The following is a 23,543-nucleotide window of genomic DNA, read 5'->3' as shown; positions in this document are numbered from 1 at the left end:
TAATTGTATTTCAAACTACAGTGCAGTCCATCTATTTTGTTAACCAGTTTCATTAGGTATCTCGTGGGAGTAGTCCCAAGATTTCATTCTGTAAAAGTTGAGGCTCCTTTTTACATCAAGCACTTAGAAACCCAACACACAATGCTACTCAGAAAGTTGCTTCAGGCTCCAGGCTTGAAATTGATACACTGACTGGATTTAAAAAAAGTCAAACAACGTTCCTAAATTAACTGGTAGCATTACTTACATAAAGTACTTGTTCTTTGTGGCGCATTTTTCCCCTGAGGTAACTGAAGACAGCCCTGTACATTTTCAAAGTTAGAAAAAGATTTTAAGGTGCTATATCTATTCCGAAAGTGCAAAGGCCACATGCAAGATTCTCTGATAATTGGGTCAGAATGAAATAGCAGAGATGATGGCTAAATTACTGATTATAAAAACTTGTGAGCAGTTAAAACCACTGTTCCTCAAAGTTCTTTTATCATCCATCAAAGAAGCTAATTTATTAGGCTAGGTCAGCAAGCAAGTTATTCGTTCACTGCTGGTTTACATTTCATAATTTCCCCAAGCCCTTTGGAGCTTTTTAATTGGCATCGTTCTACCCTGCAGCGCTTGGGAAGTAGTGACTTTGAATGGATCTATTTTGGGTTGCATTCAGTCCAGATCATGCTGGAATTAGTACCAAAGAAGCCCGTGGCTTCTTTGTACAATGGTACAGAGCAGTCGTAACTATATGCCTCTGTTTCCCAGTATATCACTGCCCCAGAAAGTGAACAGGAATAAACCTATCTTGGGGTGGGCCAAGGATGTATATGCATGTAATATGCATGTGATGTAGTGGCTGCGGACTGCTCTTTGTTAAGAAATCCCACTTGGGGCTTATGCTGGAAGTCTGTGCTGGCCACTGCAGCACTAGGAACAGGGAAGCCGTTTTCCTTCTGCATCTTTACTTGCAGTAATGCTGGCTGTAGCCATTTTAGCAGTATGCTATATAAAAGGTCTGCTTCTCCTTTCCTCATGCAAGCCTCAGGCAGATGGTTTACAAGCCACCTCAGCGACAGTGTTTCTGTGTTACGCCAATATGAGGATTATCAGCTTAATTGTGAATAAGGGGCTGATGCTCTGAGTAACTGAAGGAGCAGGACTGCAAGGTGCTGGAGAGCACATCTGCTCTGCAGTGTAGATATATCTGCTGGTGTTTTTTCCTCTGAGGCAGAAGAGATTCTTACTGCTGTTCAACTACTCTAATGCTGTCAATAAAGCAGAAAATAAACAAGGTAATTAAAGGTGTTAGAGAAATTGTACGGTTGAATTTATAGAAAGACACTACTGAGAAGAGTCTGTATCACAGCCCAGTTGAAATGCATTTGGAGTGCACAAATTCCTACTGATGTTTGATATTATTCCTCTTCCACAAATTTCCTTAGCTGTAGTGTCAGAGAGGTTAGATGAATGACAAGAGAGAACACGTACACTCACACATTTCTGGAAAAGTAATATAGAAGCATTATTAAGTTTATGTGGTCCATAGCTATGATAGCCCATGGCCTTATGAAGAGGGATCTGGGACAGCTGCAAACAGAAGAGCCTCATGTAGCAGGCTCATTTGAATGATGGGGCAGAGTGTACCCTCAGCAAGTTTGCAGATGACACCAAACCGGGAGGAATGGCTGATATGCCAGAGGACTGTGCTGCCATCCAGAGAGACCTCGACAGGCTGGAGAAATGGGCTGAGAGGAACCTCACGAACTTCAACAAGGAGAAGAGCAAAGTCCTGCATCTGGGAAGGAACAAGCCCAGGCACCACTACATGCTGGGGGCCAACCAGCTGGAAAGGATTTGGAGGTCCTGGACACCAAGCTGAACAAAAGCCAGCCATGTGCCCTTATGGCGAAGAAGGCTAATGGTATCTTGGGCTGTATTAGGAAGAGTGCTGCCAGCAGGTCAAGGGAGGTGATTCTTCCCCTCTACTCAGCACTGGTGAGGCCACACCTGGAGTGCTGGGTCCAGTTCTGGGCTCCCCAGTACAAGAGAGACATGGACATACTGGAGAGAGTACAGTGAACGGCTACTAAGATGATGAAGGGACTGCAGCATCTCTCCTATGAGGACAGGCTGAGAGAGCTGGGACTGGGACTGTTCAGCCTGGAGAAGAGAAGGCTCAGGAGGGATCTCATCCATGTGTATAAATACTTGGAGGGAGGGTGTGAAGAAGATGGAGCCAGGCTTTTTTCAGTGGTCTCCAGTGACAGGACCAGAGACAGTGGGCACAAACTGAAACACAGGAGGTTCCCTCTGAACATCAGGAAACACTTTTTTCCTGTAAGGGTGACCGAGCACTGGCACAGGTTGCCCAGGGAGGTTGTGGAGTCTCCATCCCTGGAGATATTCAAAAGCCATCTGGACATGGTCCTGGGCAACTGGGTCTAGGTGACCCTGCTGGAGCAGGAGGGTTGGACCAGATGACCTCCAGAGGTGCCTGCCAACCTCAACCATTCTGTGATTCTGTGTTTACAAAGCAAACAAAAGCACAGATCCATATATTTTACTTCGCTGTGGGCTTTTGTTCTTTTCCTGGATACAGCTGAATAGATACAAAACCAGGTGAGTGCAAGTACCTTTGTATGAATTGGCTTTAGTTATCTCAATAGAAATATTCATGTGAGTAAAGACACTAATGAACAGCCTTCTGTGTAACCTTACTCTCTTTTGCAATTACAGGCTTTAGAATTATAGCCTATGGTCAAGGTAATTTACAGTATGAAATTTCTGTTTTGAAGTAAGGAGGATTAGGAATTTCCAGATAAGTTTTCCAGTAGCTAATGAGATTTAACCAAATAAACTTTCCTTGCTGCCTTCCAAAGTTAAATTATGGTCTTACATAAACAGTAAATTCCCCCAGCGAATACCTGTTAAATGAATTTGGAAATTGTGTTGCAGCCCAACAAGCAACCAACCAAACCTAACAAAAGAACTCTTGAATTTTCTTGTTATACAGAGTATAAATTCACTGCTGGTGAAAGCAATAGCCTGTAGATTTCCAAACCATGTAAAAGCGATGTGAACTTTTGAGTATGAAACTTATTCGTAGGAAAAAATGTGACAATTCTTATGTGCACACTTCTACGTTATGCCTCTCATTGGCACTGAAGATTTATTGCTGCAGTGCTTATTAAAAGCAACCAACAAAAGACAGTGAAAGTCTAGTGCGTACAGCATTTGCATTATTAGATCAAAAATAATTATCAGAAATTTATCTTTTCATGTTATGCCAGTGCTTCCATGGGAAGGTTTTATAAATAGGCAAGTTTATGAATATCATGGGCTTCACACTAGGCAGTTAAGCTAAGTTGATTAGGCCAGGCCTGGACAATACCATATGACCTTACTGGCTCATGCAACCTTCTCTTCTTAGCTGTGGAAACAACACTGCGAGGTGAATGGTGAATTGAGGAAGGAATGCAATGAAGACAAAGCTGGAACATACACCTGAACTACATCTGGGAAGTATTCCTAGATCCCAAAGTTTCAACATATGGACTGCTTTGAAGCATTCTGCAAAAGGTTCTGGAAAAAAAGTAATCCTATTATCAGGAGACTTACATCTGAAGTCTGGGGGAGATCAAAAAGGTTTGGAAACCTTTCTTCTATAGACACATGATAGGCTGACTAGGTAGGAACAGGATCTCAAACTCTAGTGCCTGTTAAAAGGGAAATCATTATGTTGATTCAAGTTATTGGTAATTTCAACAAATACATGGTTCAGGAGCTTGTCTACTGTACATACAGAAGCGTTTCTCAACCTAGTTGTACTGGATTCACTTCCAGATAGTGCAAATGTGCCCACATAGATTATATCGGAAAAATTAGTCTCTTGCCAGGATAGTTTAAACTAGTACCCTGAAAAGAATCAAACAATATCAGTAAGACGAGTTGTTACTAGACATTTTGCCCTAATGTCTGGGCTGGTGATGGCTGTGATTTTTTTTAGCCTGGGTACATACCTGTATAAATATACATACACATTCCTGTGTCTCTCTCTGTCTCTCTCCCTGCTCTCCTGTCTCTCTGGTCCCTCAGTAATTTTTTAATCACCAGTTTGTTTTATCTGAAATAGCATAGGTCTCAGAGATGTTAATTTCCCTATACATTTATTGGTGGTAGGTGGATGGAAAAGATATAGGTTATGCTTAGGTCTTATTAAGCAGCAAAGAGTCCATGCAGGAGAAAGACATATGAACACTGACTATGAGAATTTCAATCAGAGCTCACAATTTATTAGATATGAAACAATCCAACCACAAGACACAAATTCTTTGGAAACCAGGCTTCATTAGCTCTTCTGTTTCTGGAGTTATTAATTGTTGTAGCAAAACGTGAGAGCAAAACCCACAGTCCCAGCTTCCTGGAAGAAATGAATGTGCCTCCAGAAGCAGAGAAATCTGCAGGAGATGGAGAGTAATGTGGAAAGGGGAAAGGAAAAGAAAGTAGTCTGTTGAAACTTAGAAGCTGTGCCCATATAAATATCTTGAAGCAGAAGCTTTAATTATCCATGTTTCTCTCACAAAGTTTGAGAACAATGCCAGGTGATAAAGATCTCAAGTAGATTTCTGAACCCTTTTTCTCCCCACACCCAGTACTCCATGGCATTTACAAAAAGAAGAGGTTGTTTGTATGAGGAGAGAAGAAGGAAGGGTGTCATCCATGTGAATGGCACTTTGGTAGCATCCATTGGCTCAGCTCACCCACTCTCACCCAAAATGAACTTGGCTGTAGAGACTCCGATTACTCATGCATGTCACGCAGCCTTCATTTGCTAAATCCAGCCAACTGGAGAGCAAGTGCAAGTAAAACCAGTTTTGTACTCCGTCTGTCAGGCCATTCATTTGTCTTCTGTATGGTTTTGCCACATGTCAATGGACATTTCAAAACAAAATGCGTTTGAAAGGCATTATTTTCCATTTTCGTTTTTAAAGAAAATGACCATACTGAAAGACTACATCAGCAAGCTTTGTCTAGAGATTAGTGTGCTCTTCTACAGAAATTCCAACAAGAAATTCCTGACTGCCTTTATTATTTATTTCAATATTTACAGCCATGTAGACTTAGGGTTTATAGCACCTAAATTAATCTTGTGAGACTATAAAATCTGTTATACTCTTACAGGTGGCACCCTTCGCATTCATCTAGCTTTAGTAAAGGCTATGCTCATATGTTTGTGGGCTAAGGTATTCTGTGTGGTTGCTAAATAGAAATAGCTATGGCTGAACAAAAACTGTATTTAAAAACTCAGCTATTAAGGACCTCTAAATGATGCCCTTCAACATAGTCATGCACTTTGGGAAATAGTTACAGTTTACTACCAGGGACAAAGAAACCTCTATATTTAGCAGTAATTGCTGTCTATATTGCATCCTGCAATTAGTTAAGATGCTATCTATAGGACCATGTCCTTCACTGGGAGCTGAAGGACACCCTAATACCAAATTCCTGATGCTCCTCACTGTTTTGGTCTGAGACCACACATGAAAGCACCATCAGAGTGCAGTAGCTGGTGCAACAGCACAAAAATCTTTGTATTTCCCAGCTTTCACGTGCCATCTAGTATGTCCCACTGCCAGTCTTGATGACTTCCTATGGGTTCAAGAGCTCACAGCTCCAGCTGGGGGCTGCCAAGTGCAGGACACCATTGTCAAGCAGAAGGGAATGGCAGTAGTCCAGAGATGTCGACACCTGGCCTAAATTTTCATCTTCCCCACATACAGCTAAGCTAAGGTGTTGGGCAAAGGTGAGTAAAAAGGAAGGCTCTTTATGTAAGAGAGAGATACAGAGCTGGTGTGGTGTTGTGGGTTAACCCCAGCTGGCAGCTCAGCCCCATGCAGCTGCTCGCTCGCTCCCCACCAGTGGGAAGGGGGAGAGAATCCAGAAGGGTAAAAGTGGGAAAACTCGTGGGTTGAGATAAAGACACTTTAATAGGTAAAGCAAAAGCTGCGCATGCAACGAAAGCAAAGTAAGGAATTCGTTCACTGCTTCCCATCGACAGGCAGGTGTTCAGCCATCTCCAGGAAAGCAGGGCTCCATCACGTGTAACGATTACTTGGGAAGACAAACGCCATCACTCCAAATATTACCCCTTCCTTCTTCTTCCCCCAGATTTTATTGCTGAGCATGACGTCATCTGGTATGGGATATCCCTTTGGTCAGCTGGGGTCAGCTGTCCCGGCTGTGTCCCCTCTCAACTTTTTGTGCACCCCCAGCCTATTCGCTGGTGGGGTGGTATAAGGAGCAGAACAGGCCTTGACTCTGTGTAAGCACTGCTCAGCAATAGCTAAAACATCCCCGTGTTATCAACACTGCTTTGGTCACAAATCCAAAACACAGCACCGTACGAGCTACTATGAAGAAAATTAACTCTATCCCAGACAAAACCAATACACACGTGCAAAGAAGTGAGGAGAGAAGGGCCCTGGAAAGGTGTGGGATATTGATTAGGTTTGCATCGCAGGCATCACATCCCAGCATGTTCCACGCTGTGTGTACATGTGACTAGACCACCGAGAGAAAGGAGCTGCAAAAGCATGCTCTGTGGTTTTGAATGAGGCTTTCCAGCTGGGGCTTATACACAGACATGCACTGCAGACATGGCTACAACGTCCGGCTAGAGGTAGAGGTCTGGTCAGACTTTCCGTACACGTACGTGAAATGCCTCACTGCTCTTGCAAATGCTTCCTTCCTATCTGTTGGTCCGCTTGACTTGGAAACTCAGGCGGCCATTGATACTCATTAGTCAAATAGGAAAAATGCAGGCTGAAAGGAGAGGGAGAGGGTGCTAGGAGGTGTTTTGATTTAATTGCTTTTTATACTGTCTAATTTGTATTTTCAATGACTTTGTTTGCAAAATAATACTACTTTCAGTACTGAGCCTGTCCCTGGGTATTGCTTCTGCTTGAGATGATTTTTATGTTTTTTACTCTTCAGCTTTTCAAGAGTTAGTTTTCCCCCAAACTCACAGACGCTTCCTTCCTCAAACGCCTTTCCTTTTTATACCCCTGGACAGCGTGGAAAGGTAGAACTCTGAACATAGTGAAATAACCAGTGCAGAATTTATGCATCCCTGCAGTAAAGCCAGAGCAAGCACTCACTCTACAGCTCAAATCTTCGATTTCCCCATTGAAATACTTTGCCTTGAACCTGCTCAGGTTTATTATTTGAAATCAGTCACTAGAAGTGAGGCAGTTAGGGGAATTTTTTCATCCTTTTGCTGTATATAGTACTTCCATTAGCATCACGCAAAAGAATATCTTCCCAGTTTACAGATCAGACAATTTCAAGAAGGTAAGTAAAGCCTTTAGAACAATTAATGCAAGTCACTGAAAAAGTGTTCACGCCTGCATTTTTTTTGAGACTTGAGTAGTTTAATTGCCTCTTGAGCTTGATGAGGTGTTGATCTCTGCTAGATTGCAATAGCTGAGCCTCCTCTGGCAATAACTTAGAAATGGAAATAGAGTAATTATCATCTGGCCATCCAGTTTTCCAAATAAGACCTGGAGAAATGTTATTTAAAATCTCTTCCATCAACAGAAGTGGTCATACAGAAGTGGTCATATATTTTATATAATGCTACTTTAATCTGATAAAATTAAGAAAGGTCTATTTATAATCTACCTACTCACTGCTTGGTTTAGATAGAGAAATAATTTTTTATTTATGTTAGCACTGTCTCCCTCCAGTCCTGCAGGAACAAGGTAACTCAGGGAGAGGGAAGACAGGGTTGCTGTTCAGTCAGACACTTCAATATTTAATATGTTGCCCCTCTTCCAGAATACACTTTTTAACAGTCTTTCTACTCCCTGTGAATTTAATGGGAACTGCACAAACAAAACATGCCTTTTATGAATGTGGGTCGCTGCCAAGTCAGTAAAGAGCCTCATACAAGAATCAGATTAATTCCTTGAGGTACAAGTTAAAAGCAAGGAAAGTAAATTTCAAAAGAGTGAATCACTAAGAGTGATTTGTCATAAACACAGTGTTAAGCCATATGTTTAATGATCAGATGAACTGGTGTAGGTCCCAAACTAAACTGGATTGGGGGTTGAGAATGAAGGGTCCATGAATGCTGAAGCAGAATCTTGTCTGGCTGTTGTAAGGGAAACTGCATCACTTCTGTGCAGACCTTTTCCTGTTGTTTAAAATAAACATTAAAACACTAATTCCAGGCACAAATCCCACTACCAAACACAAATTCCAGTAGTCTTCTGTACTTTCCACTGAAAAATGCATTTGCTGAATGCTGGTTGTATCCTATTTACTAAAAGCTGTATCTGCAATTCACATGTAAGCACATCTTAAAATCGTGTTGTATTCTTTGTGACCCCACTTTAGCTATAACTGTTTGTGTTGCAGGATCAAGTGGCATCTAATAACTTGAAAAATGTGGGTGGAGTCTTCACCCACCCTACATCATTACAGCAAAACAGTTAGTATGATATAGAGAGACCCCTTGAAAGTTCTGAGTCTACTGGGAACATGACTTACGAGATGCCAGGACCACAGGAGACATGTTATAGTTCATTGTTCAGAAGGGTTTTACCCTGAGGTAGCTGATTCTCCTCGTATATTATGTAAAGAACTCAAGGCACAGGGGTATAGCTTCAACTTTGGGGTCAGACATCTAAGTATTAGACGCCGTGGGGTTCAGTTTTTAGGTGATTAAGTGCTTTATCAGCTCTAGCTTAAAATGCCTGCCAGATTGCCAGAGGAACTTGTTCTCTTCTGAACGTCCTTCATTCTGGCTGGCCTTTCCCTCTCTTGCACCGGTTATCATCATGGGTCTAGATCAAAACTATCTTCCTCCTTGTTTAATGAAAAAGAGGAAAACAATGGAGCAACCTAAAATATCCTGGGGTTGCAGGTTGGAGTGGTTACAGAACAGCTAGCAAAATCAGTATTACATGATTTAAATAACAAAGGTGGTCTCTGTAAGCTTGGAGGAATGACTACTTTATAGGTTTGTAGAGATTTTATGAAGAACTTTATAACAAGGCTTTTATCTCAATCTTTCACTAATTTTTGCATCTAAAATTAATTTGGTAATCCAGCTGTTATTCTGTATTTCCGCAAAGCATATCTAGCTAGCTAGCTAGCTGTATCTCACATTCAACGTTTTTCATTGACAAAGAGTCTGTTTGATTTCAACACCAAGAATAAAGGCTTGTCTGGTTTTGATTGTGTGAATGGATATTCTTTTTCCATCTGTCACTGAGAAACAGGATGGATGCCACCTAAACTGCAACAATCTCTATCCGTTTTTAAACACAACCAGATGGCAGTTTATTTTCCTATGTTTCTTAGATGGAGTATTCTATGTGGTTTACAAGACTCCTTACAGCCGCATGCCTTTTTTGACCACAGAGCAAAGGAAACACTCAGATTCGTCATTGCTCTTAAAGTATATTACAGGCTTCCTGAAAGTACATAATTCCACTTGTAAGTACAGCTCCGTTCTCATTTCTTCCAAAAGCTCACCACCATCATCATCATCAAGTTGAGTGCTGACGTTGGAAGTCCAGAAGGTATCAGCACATCCTCCTTCCCCTCCAGAGGGTTCGCCTGCCTGGGCTTAGAGCCAAGAGCTTATCTAGCTGCGTTCAAGGCCAGCTCATTGAGAAGAACTCTTGTGAAGAAAGAGCTGGAAGATGCCTTGGCTAAGGGTCCCCACTCCTTCTCTTCAGAGTTGCTTTTAAGCTGTCCCTCTCACCCTTGTCCCCGCCTGAGGTACCCTGCAGTTGTGCCACAGTCATGCCCATCCCCAGCCATGGGCACTGTTGATCCAGACCCCGATCCTGGCTCATTGGCTTGACTCCATGGCTTGATCTCAGTCCTGCTTTGTCTCTATGGTCTTGTCTGGTGATATGCACTCTCAGCCTAAGCTGACTACTGTCACTGGACACTTCTCTGGGCACCTCACTCAGGTACTGTGGGACTCGGCCCTTGCTGGCATGGGCCCCTCTATCTGCCAGCTGCTTCAACATGCTTGGCTCCCTGCTGCCTTTTTCGTAACGAGCAGCTGGACCTTGCTGCTCCCTGACAGGGTGATTCATGGCAGCAGGCATGGTTTGTTAGCAGTAGCCTGGCTATCATACTGTGCAATGACTGCCTGAAGAAAGAAAAGCCATTTGAGAGGTGAAGAGGGCCCCCTTGCAGGATAAAGAATAGTCATGCTAAGACCTTGTCTATACCTGACAATTTTTCCTTTTGTAATTGTGCCAGAAATAAAGTTGCTATCTTCCCCAGTCACCACCCACTGACTGTCACTGGACACTTCTCTGGGCACCTCACTCAGGTACTGTGGGACTCGGCCCTTGCTGGCATGGGCCCCTCTATCTGCCAGCTGCTTCAACATGCTTGGCTCCCTGCTGCCTTTTTCGTAACGAGCAGCTGGACCTTGCTGCTCCCTGACAGGGTGATTCATGGCAGCAGGCATGGTTTGTTAGCAGTAGCCTGGCTATCATACTGTGCAATGACTGCCTGAAGAAAGAAAAGCCATTTGAGAGGTGAAGAGGGCCCCCTTGCAGGATAAAGAATAGTCATGCTAAGACCTTGTCTATACCTGACAATTTTTCCTTTTGTAATTGTGCCAGAAATAAAGTTGCTATCTTCCCCAGTCACCACCCACTGACATATGCTCACAGCGGTACCGTGATGTTACTATTTGGCTTATTATGAAAAGCTGAGGGATGTGTTCTGGACTGTACGAAATGCATGGCACTTATAACTAACTAACCTGGCAAAAAAATCATATACCCGCTCACCACCATAGTTAAAAGTGGTAAAACTTTAAATGTACATTAGGCTCCAATTTGTAATTTTGGTGTAGTTCTGCTGCTATTTGAGTTACCAAAGCAACATTATTGTGCTCCTTTCCAGTAAAGTCAAATCCTGGGAGGTGTGAAAGTTTGTCCTATATACACCATGCAAGGAAGTTTGGAGGTACATGCAGGATCTCTTCTTTTTCTCTGTCTCTCTCTCTAAGCAGTTTTCAGTCATGCTTGTCTTTACGCTCCATGAATACAACTACCTAACAAGCAGGTGATACAATCACATGGGAGCCAATGTGCCAGGGGGGCAAATGTGGGTTACATATCTGGGGATAAGTAAATACCTGTGGCTTTACTTCAGCCAGCAAGGCTCTTTTCTACCTTTTTGCACAACTACTGTATGACCTTGACTACTTCATGTTGGGATTGACATTTTCTCCTTTTAGAGGTTTGTAGGTTTCTTGTATAGCTTTTCTCCCCTTTAAATTCTCATTACCACTACTTGGCTTTTCCACTTCTTAAAACTTGTTCTTGGTAATACGTTGTTACAGCTGACAAGGACTATAAGACATGCCTATGTACTGCTCACTCTTAAAAGCCTAGATTGCTGTTTTCAAAATCAATTTAGCTGCCTAGAACTAAACCTGCATCTGACCTTATCTGGAAAAGACATATTAGTGATCCATCAACAGTTACTGGATTACACTTACACACAAGATTATTCACAAAGAGAGAATTTTACTGATAGCAGCTTCCCAGCAATATCCAGAACTCACACAGACCACATCATAACAGTAACAAATTACTGCAGGCAAATCAGCTCCATGGTAGAAATTTCACTGTCAGACATTCACTCTAAATGATGTATTCTTTGTATGTTCTGCATACAGAGCTGGTTTCGACCAGGGGGGAAATAAAAGCATCAATACATTTGAGACAAAAGCAGAAAGATAGAAACTGCAGTGTGTGGAAGGAAAGAGACATCTTCCTTTGGTTTATTTGTTCTGGAAACAGTGTAATTTTTGCAAGATTTTACAAGACTACCCGGAAAGCTCACTTATGTGTTGCAACCCTTCCCCATCTGCCCAGAGGCTTCTACCTCTGCGACCGTATTACACTAGGGCATTGGCTTACTCAGTGTGTTTACGTTTGTCTGGAGGGTCTCCCACGACTACCTCTGCTCACTCGTCTCATAACTGCTGCTAACAGCCTGTCTTCACAGCAGAGTTAACTCAATTGCAAACATAGTGAAAGTACGGTATGAGACCACTCAGATGAAGAGTACGTTAGGTCTAGAGGTCTTCATCCCCAAGATGCTGTAGTCCAGACCAATGTGACCGTGTCCATAGAAACACTGTCCCAGCCTAAGTACTTTAAAAAGGACTGTTCAATGAACTCATTCACAAGGTGCTCTCTCGTCTGTGCAGAGATGCTGTCTATGGCAGTGACATGAAAACAGTGCTTTATGTAAGTAGCTTCCAAGCAGTTACTCATTACTAATGCAGACAGTTCTGACAGCAGAAGCAAACAGCACTTGGCAGCAAGAACTTAATAAGAATGTCATTAAGGAATTCAGTCTGCCAACCAGCAAGTGCTTTGTAGTGCAGTGAGCTGACTTCCCTGCCTCTTTGCCTTTTTTTGGCTGCTAAACATAAAAATGTCATTGTAAGTATATTTTCCCTCTTGATGTGTTTTACTGGTACCATACCACAGCTTACCAGAAGATTGATGTCAGCTCCTGGCAATCTGTATTCTCTGACGGTGTCACAGAGATGGAACAGAAATAAATGAAAAATGCAGAACACAGGAGATAGACAGCAAAGAAGTACAAGCCTGGTAATACGGGGGTTGGAACTGGAGGACCAGCAGTAACAACATTTAGTTTCCCTGCATATTCATTGAATGTATTTGCAAACACAGGCCATTACTTGTGTAGGTGCTTTGCAGAGTATTAACAGGTGGCAAAGAACAGCCAATAAACATGATCCCTGATGAAAACTCCTGATATTTCCTTTACTCACGCTTATTCAGTGTCACAGAAATGAAACGTGTTCAAGATTAGGGGAACTAAGTAACTTTTAAAACCACATGGCTTTAACTTGACCTGGACACAGTAAAACATTTTTATCAAATGGCTGGAAAGACTTGATGTATCAGTTGCTTTGGAAAAGTTAATCAACAAAATTGGCATGTGGCACTAAGTCTTGGCATGCCAAATATCATCCTCTGTGGCTGTACAGGGAGAAAATAATGTAGTGCTCTGGTCTCGGTCCAGATTCAGCTGGCTTTGGATCAGCAAGTCAGCATGTACCTCCTATTTCACTACAGGTGATTTGCAAAGAAGAATAATGTTTATGAGTACTCTTTAAAAAAACCCCAGAGAACAAAGTGCAGAACCATAAAAGGCCTTGTGCTTGGAGAATGAGCAGCACTTCCCAGACTTTTTTCCTGCTTCACTTTCTAATGTTAGAAATATCAGGAACAGAAATCTTGTCTCTTATACCTTTGCTGAAAGATTTATTCAGCCTTTAGTCAAAAGAGCAGAAGTGTTGAGTGATTCACACAGACAGTATTTCTTGTGGATAGTTTAATTAAATGAATGTAAACTAACTCTAATCAACCAACAAATTGCACAACTGAGGTATTTCAAACAGTGAATAATGATCTCATTTGCTTTACCTGATCACTCTGAATTCCTTGGTATGTGTCATATCATAGCCCTGCCATTTCTCTAGCTCTCCATTGAGACTCTAGAGGAAAACAAGCCCTGAAAGTGTTTCTTTTTTACAACCCAAATATTTGAAACTAAAATCCTTTTTTTTTTCCCCAGAGGAAGACTTTCAGACCATCAACCTCACTATAATTCAACCCTCCCCTCCAGAAATTATGCCAACTTGTGTTCAGAGGATCATCATCAGGTACCTCTATTTGAAGTAGAGAAAGATAATTCACAAGAGCAGAAATTGGTAGCTTTTTTCCCAACCACCCTTTCTGGTCAATACATATGCAATCAAGGTAAAGGGGCTGGGATGAGTAAAGGAGCTGGGATGAGTAAACATGGCACATGGAACAAGTAGGGAGTCACTGTATCCAGAACTCGAGTGTGTCTGAAAGTATTCTTGAATGCTGGATAGGTAATTGCTCCTGTTATATTTTGTAATCTCCTGAGACTGAGGGTTTTTTTCATAGTTACAGAAAGAAAAATCAGTAGTACCTTGAGCCTGAGAGAATTTGGTGTTTGGTGGTGGTGATGTGTGTGCTTCTGCATTTTACTAGATGAAGAATTCAACTCTATTCATCACCATCCTTATACCACAGGGTATATGTTTTGGAATGTGACCTGTCCTGGCTAAAGATGTTTTTAAAAAAGCACAAAATCTGCTTTTTTCAGGCAGTCACTATCTGTAAAGATCCCTACCTAGATCAAGAATGCACAGGAATCAATATTAGTAGGCATCTCTTTCGAGCTGATTGTGGGGTAGCAGAGTTCCTCTTAAAACAATATCCAGATGTCTATTCAGGTTTGTCCCGCATGCTTCCCTTTATCAAGCCATCAGGCTTAGCTGCACTCATTTTGCACTGGTGCCAATGATTTTACAAGCTGCCTCAGACGCTGAATGCCCCACAGACGCTGGCAAGCTACAGTAAGCCACACAGAATAGGGAACTGCTCTTATTCCAATTTTACAAGCAGGGGACTGAAGCCGAAAGGACAAAGAAGGCCATAGCCTACTTCTCTGTGCAGGTGTCCAAGTACTTCCTTCCGTGATGGCTCTCCCTGACTACTCATCAGATAGTCAAGTAAGGGAGGCAGAGCATGGCTGTAAGTGGCCTACCTTAGCTTTGGAGAGCTGAGCTGTTTTATTTTTGTTGCGTACCCTAAGGCACCATACATGTGCTGAAAGAAGCAATCCTGCCTTTCATGCAGCTGCAGTGAACCAGACTGGGAACTGATCTGGTGAAAACACACTTTTTTTGTAGTGTGTTATAAAGTCTGGGGGTTGGCAGACAGCTGGGGTGATTATTTTGCTGGAGGGGCTGCCTTATGCAGGCTTCACCAGTTAAACTATGGCCTCAGTTTCAGGATACTGTAACATCTTCCAGGCACAGCGACAACCAGAGCAGTATCAGTTGTGCTGATTCATCTGCTTTCTATTCTTGTTCTTCTATATAGCATTTCAGCAGTCTACATTTATAAAAATTTCTTGTTTAAAACCTATGGGTGCATCAGAATTGTGACCTTCCACAGTTCCATGATTTTAGTTCTATATATGTTTCCATATCTACATATTAAACAGTTAGAATTAATAAATTACCAGCTAACCATGGCAAGCCTCAGTTTAGATGACCAATGTCCAATTGGTCCAGAGAAGATACATGTTTTCTTCTGGATTATCCCACCGATGCTGCTGCTTTAGATATTTTAATTGAGATAACTAGTTTATTTTGCACTTCTTTCAAGGATTCCTTATGGGCAACTGAATTCTAACAAAGCTAATTAGAAGCTTCAGAAGTGATCCCCACCAGTACCTTTGACACTTTGCAGAGTTACACATCTTCTCTGACTTTTTTTTCCTATTGCTGAGAAAGTAAGGTACATATTATTAAACTCCCTATTTTTTTATTTGTCTGTAGTCCTTCTTTCACTGAATTTCCCATCTTTGGAATTAGCGTGGTTTGAAGAATTGTCATTTACTAACCCAGTTCCAATCCCACCGAAGGGCAGAGTGACTCCGCAGGAAGGCAGTGCTATCGATACTAATAAGCATTAGTGACACTCAGGAAAACTGGGTCTTCTGAGTAGACTCCGCATGTTGCCAGTTCTCTCTGCCATTCAGCACTAATGAAAGAGTTAATGACCTTGCTGCAGCTAACAGCTGCTGCAGGAAAGGTTGCAAGGCTATTAAATTAGGAACGCAAATACAGTACATTAAGACTAATTGAGCATGCTGATTCCTGTTGTGACTGTGATGTTGCTGGTTTGATAATGACACCTCTGCTGAGAGTTTCTGAAGCATTCCAGAGTTCTGGCATAGGAGCAGATGAAAATTTCGGAATAACAGCGATTTCTGTAGTAACGTTAATGGCAGCACCAACAGTTCTGGTGACAATCAAACAGGAAAGAAGAGTCTGCTAAAGATTGCCAAAATCTCCAGGTCTACTCTGCTATGGAGAATGCCGGGTTGCCGTCAGAGTAGCCTGGCAAAGTGGGTTGGAAGGAGCCTTCAGGATTCACCTACCCACTTCCCCTACCCTGCATTCCTGGGAATTATTTGCTGAGCAGCTAATGGGGACTCTTCGAGCTCTTAGGCAATCTACTGAAGTGCTGCACTAGTCCCATTCCTCCAGTGGAAGGGGAAAACTATATCTCCAGTACATTTGGTTCTTCAAAACACTTTTTATTTCTAGACCGTATTACGTCAGGATAACCGTTGTTTCCCTCGAACCAGCTGCTTTCCATGCAAGACTGCTTTTTGGGGGGGAAGGATTGATTCAGAAGCTTCAGGAATGGCAGGGATTCCATCAGCAGAGAATGAGCCACATTACGACAGCATAGCTAAGCTCACAGCATCTTGCAGTCTTATGCTTTTGGAAAGAAGAAGCAAAAATAACAAAGCCTGCAAGTCTCTAGTGGCAAGAATTTCGGAGAGGAGGAACTGTTCTCTTTCAAACCTATTTGAGTTCTGCTGCAGAGAAAGGACTGAAAACTGTTGCTGGGTCCTCTCTTCATACTCTTATGGGCAAGTTAGAAATACCCAATTCCTGAGAAGTACTCAGTTGCTGAGAAGCCCAGCAAGGTGGACACAGAGATCCACAGGACCATGGAAAAAATGACTTGGCGCTCCATGACTTCTCTCTGCCCTCACCTGAGCCCTCTCCCTAAGATGTCCAGAACATAAGCAGCTGTTGCGTATAATTGCAGCTTGGCAATTATTTCTTATTTAGTGACTTTGTCCAGGCATTACAGTCTGGAGAAAGACTCGCAGCTGGGTGGCACTTGAGTAAGGCTTGTCTTTCTCAGAATGAGGTGATGGACAGCAATTTTTTATGAGTTTGATATTGCAAATTCTCTACCAGAGGCATTTACTAGTTCTTTAAAAAGTGAACAAAGGTTATTTTTAAACAAATTTTAACAGCACAGGGAAGCATATATCTGTTTCACAGGTTGCAGCTCTGTATTTCTCAAAATTTTTCAAATTTTAGCATGAGTGAATGGACAAGGTCAGTCAAAAATGATGGAGAGGATAATATTCAAATGTTGAATAGCCACATCCTTTTACAGATTGTCCACCGCTTCCTCTCCACTAAGAGGCACTTCGGACAGCAGATGTCTTCTTCTTTCTGGCCATAACTGACAGGAAATGTAGTATATGTGTCAACAAATCTAGGTCTTGTAGCATTTGGTTTCAAGGCTCTGGAATTTACCAGAATCTAAGATACTTCTCTCACAACAGCAGGGAGGCTAATATTTGTTAAGGAAAATTGTTCTCGTGCTGCAGAACACCTACATTGTTCATTTGCTGTATGCTTTGGGATTTGTCCTGTCTCTTTAAACTCCATTATGAAACTACACTGAAAACTAAAAAACATGGTAGATTAACTTCTGTGGAACTGGTGTGTATCTACTTGGTACTGTGAACTGAATGACTTCTTGAAAACCTTCAACTTTGTTTTCTACTATTTTATGCTAATGTTTTTATTAGGGATTTTTTTACCTATGGAGGAATTAGAAGAAAATTCCAAAATTAAAAAAATACTAAAAATAAAAGATCTCAGACTACCTCAGAGGTACCCACAGGAACTGTTGTGTGGGTTCCTCATGGCATACTTTCCTGTATAAGTGAGGCTCCTTGATTCAAATAAAGCCCCAGCTGAGTTTTATGGTCTCCCATCCTGATTAATCATTTGAGGTTACACTGGGAGTACCCACACGAAATCCATACCGGGAAATGGAATCATGCTTGGGATTCTGACCCAAGGAAAGCAAGGACACTTAAGGCAATGAATTCACATGAGGTTTTACTTTAGAGCTTCTTCAGTAAGATCCTTTTGATTTCTGAAATATTTAATTTCTCCAAAAAATAAATTTTTTTGCTTTTCATTTTTTTTTTTTTCAGGAAAAAAAAGTGAGATTTGCTGCTGTTCATGATTTTGACTGAAAACTTTGAGTTGAAAACTTTTTAAATGGTTTTTGTTCAAAATTTTCACAGTTCTTTTAGCCAGCAGGAAGTATCTATGATGATTAGAGCACTGACTTTTTAATGTTTCCTAGAATATTGTCTTCTCTGCTTTTATGCTCTTAATACAAGAGTGTGATGGTAAGCGATACTGACTCTTTGTGTAGTCTGTTAGTTAAACTGAGAGGTTATCTTACATTCATAGATAGATAGTTGGAGAACATGTTGACCGAGAATAACACCTCATTTTTCACATGGTAAGTGATGAGAAAAAATTGACATTGAAGCAAAGACTTGCTGCTTAGTCATTGTTTTCCACTTTCCACCTCGGCCTTGTTCGATTTGGCATCGGTTGCTCAGCACATTTGGCCATGCTGAGTCAGAGAGGAAACAGAAAGCAATGATTTCCGCTTGCTGAGGCATCTTTCCTATCCTGCCCAGTTTTCCAGGCAGTGTTAAATCCATTGCTTACAAAACAATTTTATTCTGGGGCTTTGCAGATAATGATGAAGAAAGTTTGAATACATATTTTAAACTGTAGTTGTGTGGGACTGATCATTCAAATTGAAGCAGAAATTATGATACCAGGTATGTATGTGTTTAAATCCAGTACTTGTAGTCTGGTTAAGACCAAAATTAATGGATTTTTTAATATAATCTAAAAAACCCCAAAAGCCATACATTGAATATGAAGGGCAACGTGACTCCACAAATCTAATAATACACTCTGATCCCAAACTCATACAAAAAGAACAAGGAGCTCACAAATTTGGACTTTGAAATGCTGTCTCCAACAAGGAAACTGAAATTCTGCAAGCTCTACTTAGAATTTGAGATTTTTGTATTTTATTCGTTCATTATCTTAGTAATGCACAACAGCTCTCCAGGGGCGTCCCAGGGGAAATTAAACAAGAACCTGCTTTGTGGAATCAGTAACAGGAAGAGTGGATCACATTTTGGATTTCGTTTTGAAGATGAGAACGTGTTGTGGAGACAGAAAGTTCAGTCTAGAAAAAGTTCTCCTGTGGCTGAAAATCGGTTTGTTTATTTTTTAATGTGACAGACAAAACTGATGACATGCACAGTGAATAACCTCTAAATCTTTTCATCCAGGAGAACAATGACTGAAGAATTATGCTGTTGCTCACAGATTCTGTTTATTCTGCTTTTAAAGAAATTTTCTGGCAAGTTGAGTTTTTATCCAATATGACTTACATATGATTTGATGTCTGTCCAAAAATCAGTGTGAAATCATAAAGGTGTATTGGTTTTATTGTGATTTTAAATTGAAAGTAGTAGTGGGACTCATCTCCACAATCCCCTCCTCGCCCGAAAAGCTCCTCATTTTCATGAATATTTTACATTCCTACCAAATATGAAAAAAGACTAATGTTCACACCAAAAAGTTAGGTTTCAGTCTCCAATTTGTCAACAGTTCCATACTAATTCTCCTGACTTAAAGACAAGAAGGTCATACAAGACATTACTTGACATTTGCTGGAGCATTAGCTGCATCTGCATTATACTCTGCTTTGATACAGTACTGAAGCTATGTAGTGAATTCCTCCAACTGTCCCCAGCTGGGCGTTGATTGATTTGGCTTGTAGAGCAGTTGGATGTATGCAAACCCAATATTCTTTTGATGAATATTAACCCAGAAGCTGTGCTCCTGCCATGCATCAAGTGCACCCCGACCCCTAACAGACCTAAGGGTCTGAATCAGTGACAATCCTTTGGACAGCTTCAGTCCACAGGGGGACGGATAAAACCTAATCTGAATTAAAAGCCCTGTGCCGTCTTGTGTAGCTATGTAAGACAAACATTGATTGCTTCCATGCTGAGCCACTTCTCTTACACCCAAGTACTTGCTAAAGTAGACATTGCCTCTGATTCTTCACTTTCTATGAAGCATTTTAATCTCATTTTCATCTCTTACATGCCTCTGTGTTTCCCTTTTTTTATTAATACATACACTCGCCCTCTGCCATAATAGGACATATGTTTTCTGATTTGTTGTTGGAAACAAACCAGTGGCCCGAACAAGTTTTCCAGTTTCCAGTTTACACGTGCTGTCTAAACATAATTCACTTTCCACCATTTTTTCTTTTTATCCTTCCTGGAAGGTTTTGCTTATCACTTTTGTGTCTTTGAAATGCCCATTTCCCTGTTAAGCGGAGCGGCATGAAATGAGGAAGCCGCTTGCTTATAAATTACCTTCTTCCCTTGATTTACATTTCTAACACATTTTGCAATAGCTGATGTTCAAAAATTCTTTGGGAACATTATTACAAGGGACTCTAGGCGGATTACTCACGGAGCTTAACACATTACATATTACAGTATAGCAAAAGCGTAACAAAGGCATGATTCAGGAAATGTTATTGAATGTTAATATGCTTGAAGTAAAACTGCAGCAAGCCTTCATCTCTGCCCTTGATTGGATTTTGTTTATATGTCACTCATACATGGCTATAGTTTGTGTAAGAAGTTTGTTCTTAGACGTTTTTTACTGGTTTTGCTTCAATCTCCTTCCCACACTATCTTTTTAGATTATCGGACAGTGTAATTTGGTGTTAAAACTTTACATGTGTTCAAGAGAGGGCTGGACAAATTGCCAGAAGACAAATGCAAAATGCAGGATGTGGAGTCATAGTTGGGAGAGGTATTATACCTGCTCAGCCTGCTCTTATCCACTCTCAGGCATCTGCTTCTCATCACCCGGGACCACTTCAGACACCTTCGCCGTCCTGTGGATGCCCTAGTTGTCTTGAGAGCAGTGGGCTCTGCCAGCGGTTATCAGCTGCAGCTCCAGCCCTCTAAGCTTGTGCTCTCTCACAAAGTGAGGCAGTGACTTTTTACTCCCTTTCCATCCTTCAGAGTATCTCTAGGGAAACCCTTCTACCCTTTCCCCTGCATCTTTAGAAGCAGATAAACAAAATCCCTTTAGGGGAGATTCCTTGGACAGGAGGAGGTGGCCTACATTTAGCAGTGGATGCCAGATTTTAAAATTTTGTGCGGTGTGGCTACTTTTTAATTTCTTACAACCGTATTTCCCCTCAGACGCTCTGGAGCTTTTGTATTTATTGGTACGTACAAAAGTTGCAGTTTTGTATATAGTGGTTATAAGGTGGTACCTGCCGCAGCACATTCAGGTACTGGTACAGCCCAATGACAGACAGGTTGCACCTGATAATGTTAAAGTTGCTTTGCAAGTTTTAGATTGGTCTTGCAGCAATAGCTGGAAAGAGAGGAGTGTATTTTCAGACATGTTGGGGCCTCCCTGCTCTAGGAATTCAGAAATGTGCTGAAGTTAGAAGAAAACTCTTCCCTCCTGCTGTGTTGGAATGCAGAAAAAAACAAACAAACAAAAAACAAACCTAAAAAACCCCAAAGCCCTCACTATTTTTAGTGCAGGACCAAGCTAAAAATGCTGGCTACAAATCCATAGAGTATGTGCAGGATTTTTTGAAGGAGAGCTTGCGTCCTTTCCATTGTTTGGTCCTTGGGGCTTTTCTTGTGGGGAAATGGGAACCCGCAGCCCCGCATGTAGATGTTGGGATGGCAGCGGTAGCCAGTCAGTTGCTTTACTAAGCGCCTGCTGTCCTCCTGGGCACCAGCAAGAAGCAGGAACTCCCGAGAGCATTGCCTGCCTCTACCGAGTACACTGACCCGACACCAGCCTGCTCGTGAGTTAGAAGAATCACATTAGACCCAGTTAGACCTACAAAGCGGTAATCTTCTCAGCTAACTTTAGCAATCCACAAGCGAAATGTCTAGTCTTTTTTCCAAGTTCCCCTTGTAGTCCAGGGAACGAGATCGTCACCTCCAGCTGGGGATGCATTCCACCTGCAAGTGCTTCTTTCCCTCTGCTTGCACAAAGGGGACCTGAAGGACTGCCTTCCATGCTTAAGAAATTCCCACCAATCCCAACGATGGGAGAAATACTTACCCTCATTAAGTGTGTGTGTGTGTGTGGGCAATACTTTAAATCAACATTATTCTAGAGGTGTCTAGGACAATCCTGGTATTATTGGGGTGGTGGCTGCGTACCCGCAGTCACATCCCCTCATTTCGGGTGCTCAGTTTAGACACAGCAGCTAGTATGGTGCCAGTTCAAGAGCCTGAGACCCATCCGATCCCTGCTGTCCGGCACTGCCAGGCCCTGCCTCTCTGCAAAGAGAATCAGCTGCTAATGTGAGTATTTGGAAACTGCAATTTCTGTCATCTCAGCAGCACCAGGCATAATTTCAGGATTTCTTTGAAAAAATAGTTGAGTTCAGTGATACAACATCCACATCCAGCTTAGGCACTGTCAAGAGTTTTGGGGCTCAGCTCTGCGGCAGATTGAGTAACTTGTCTTCATGCAAGAAAAATGCCTCAGAAAGAACTCGAAACCCATGGGATTTCCCAACCTAGCAAGTGCTTTGCTAAATCAGTGCAATACCTTCATATATTGACAGCTTGGTCAGATATTTAGCATTCCAATTATCTAGAACATCATTACCGTAATCTCTGGGACAGAAGCAGATGATTTCATCATAGTGTTTTAAGAACCTACTTTCAGGCTGATTTAGAGTGAGTGCAATAATTTAGGATTTACTTAGTTGGTTATTGCTGAACCAAGTCAATGTGATGTATTTATTCCCTTTAATCATGTCAGTGTTATGTTGACCATTAACCTCTGATGATTCAAAAGCCTTTTGAAATAACTAGTGGCACTATGCTATATTTAGATCTAATTAACACTTTTGTTCTGAACACGATTTTCCCTTTAATGCCAAGTGCATTACTATATGTGTTACAAATGCAATCGTATCATTGAATAGATTTGAAGTAGTAGCTTAAAAAGAACAAATGGACAGTCTGAGTGGGAAAACACTTCAGGAAAAAATGAAATGGTAATTAGCTGGCTAGCACAGCATTTTTGTATTATTTTATGAAAAGCAGAATGTTGCTGTACTTTGCATTTTGTTTTCCTGGTCAACTCTGGCTTTTCCTATTTATACACCTTTGCTCCTTGGACTAATCTAAATCTAAAAAGTCATAATCAAGTGGGTTTTTTTTAGAAAAGGAGATTTTTTTAATGCGTATGACTGCTAATCTCCTTGGAGTGCAAGTGACTGGTGGGTTGGAGCCAGTTCTAATTGAAAGCAATCAAATGCTCACTTTGGCATCAGCGTTTTCAAGCTATGCAGAAGGTTTAGCTGTTATTCTGAATTGTTACCATTGTTCTTTGTTTCCTATGTTCTAATCTTATCAATTCTCATTTTTTCTGAAGTGAGTGTCACGTCCCACCTGCGGGAAGGGGAGAGTGACTAAGGTCTGCAAATCCCCTCGGTGTGGATTAAGGTGAAGTAACACTCAAGGTCCGAACACGAACTCCAACTTTAATGGCACCAACACTTCTATAAGCATCAACCCTCTACGTCTTAATATATAACACAAGCTAAGCGGCTTTGTGAGGAGTTGAGGTAGGCCTTGTATCACTTAGCAACATCAAAAGCAGAGAGCAAGGTGGGGGGGGGGAGAGAGAGAGAGAGCTCGGGAGC

This window comes from Aptenodytes forsteri, unplaced genomic scaffold, assembly GCF_000699145.1.
Source record: "Aptenodytes forsteri isolate BGI_AS27 unplaced genomic scaffold, ASM69914v1 Scaffold96, whole genome shotgun sequence".
NCBI lineage: Eukaryota > Metazoa > Chordata > Aves > Sphenisciformes > Spheniscidae > Aptenodytes > Aptenodytes forsteri.
This window is presented reverse-complemented; position numbering follows the sequence as displayed.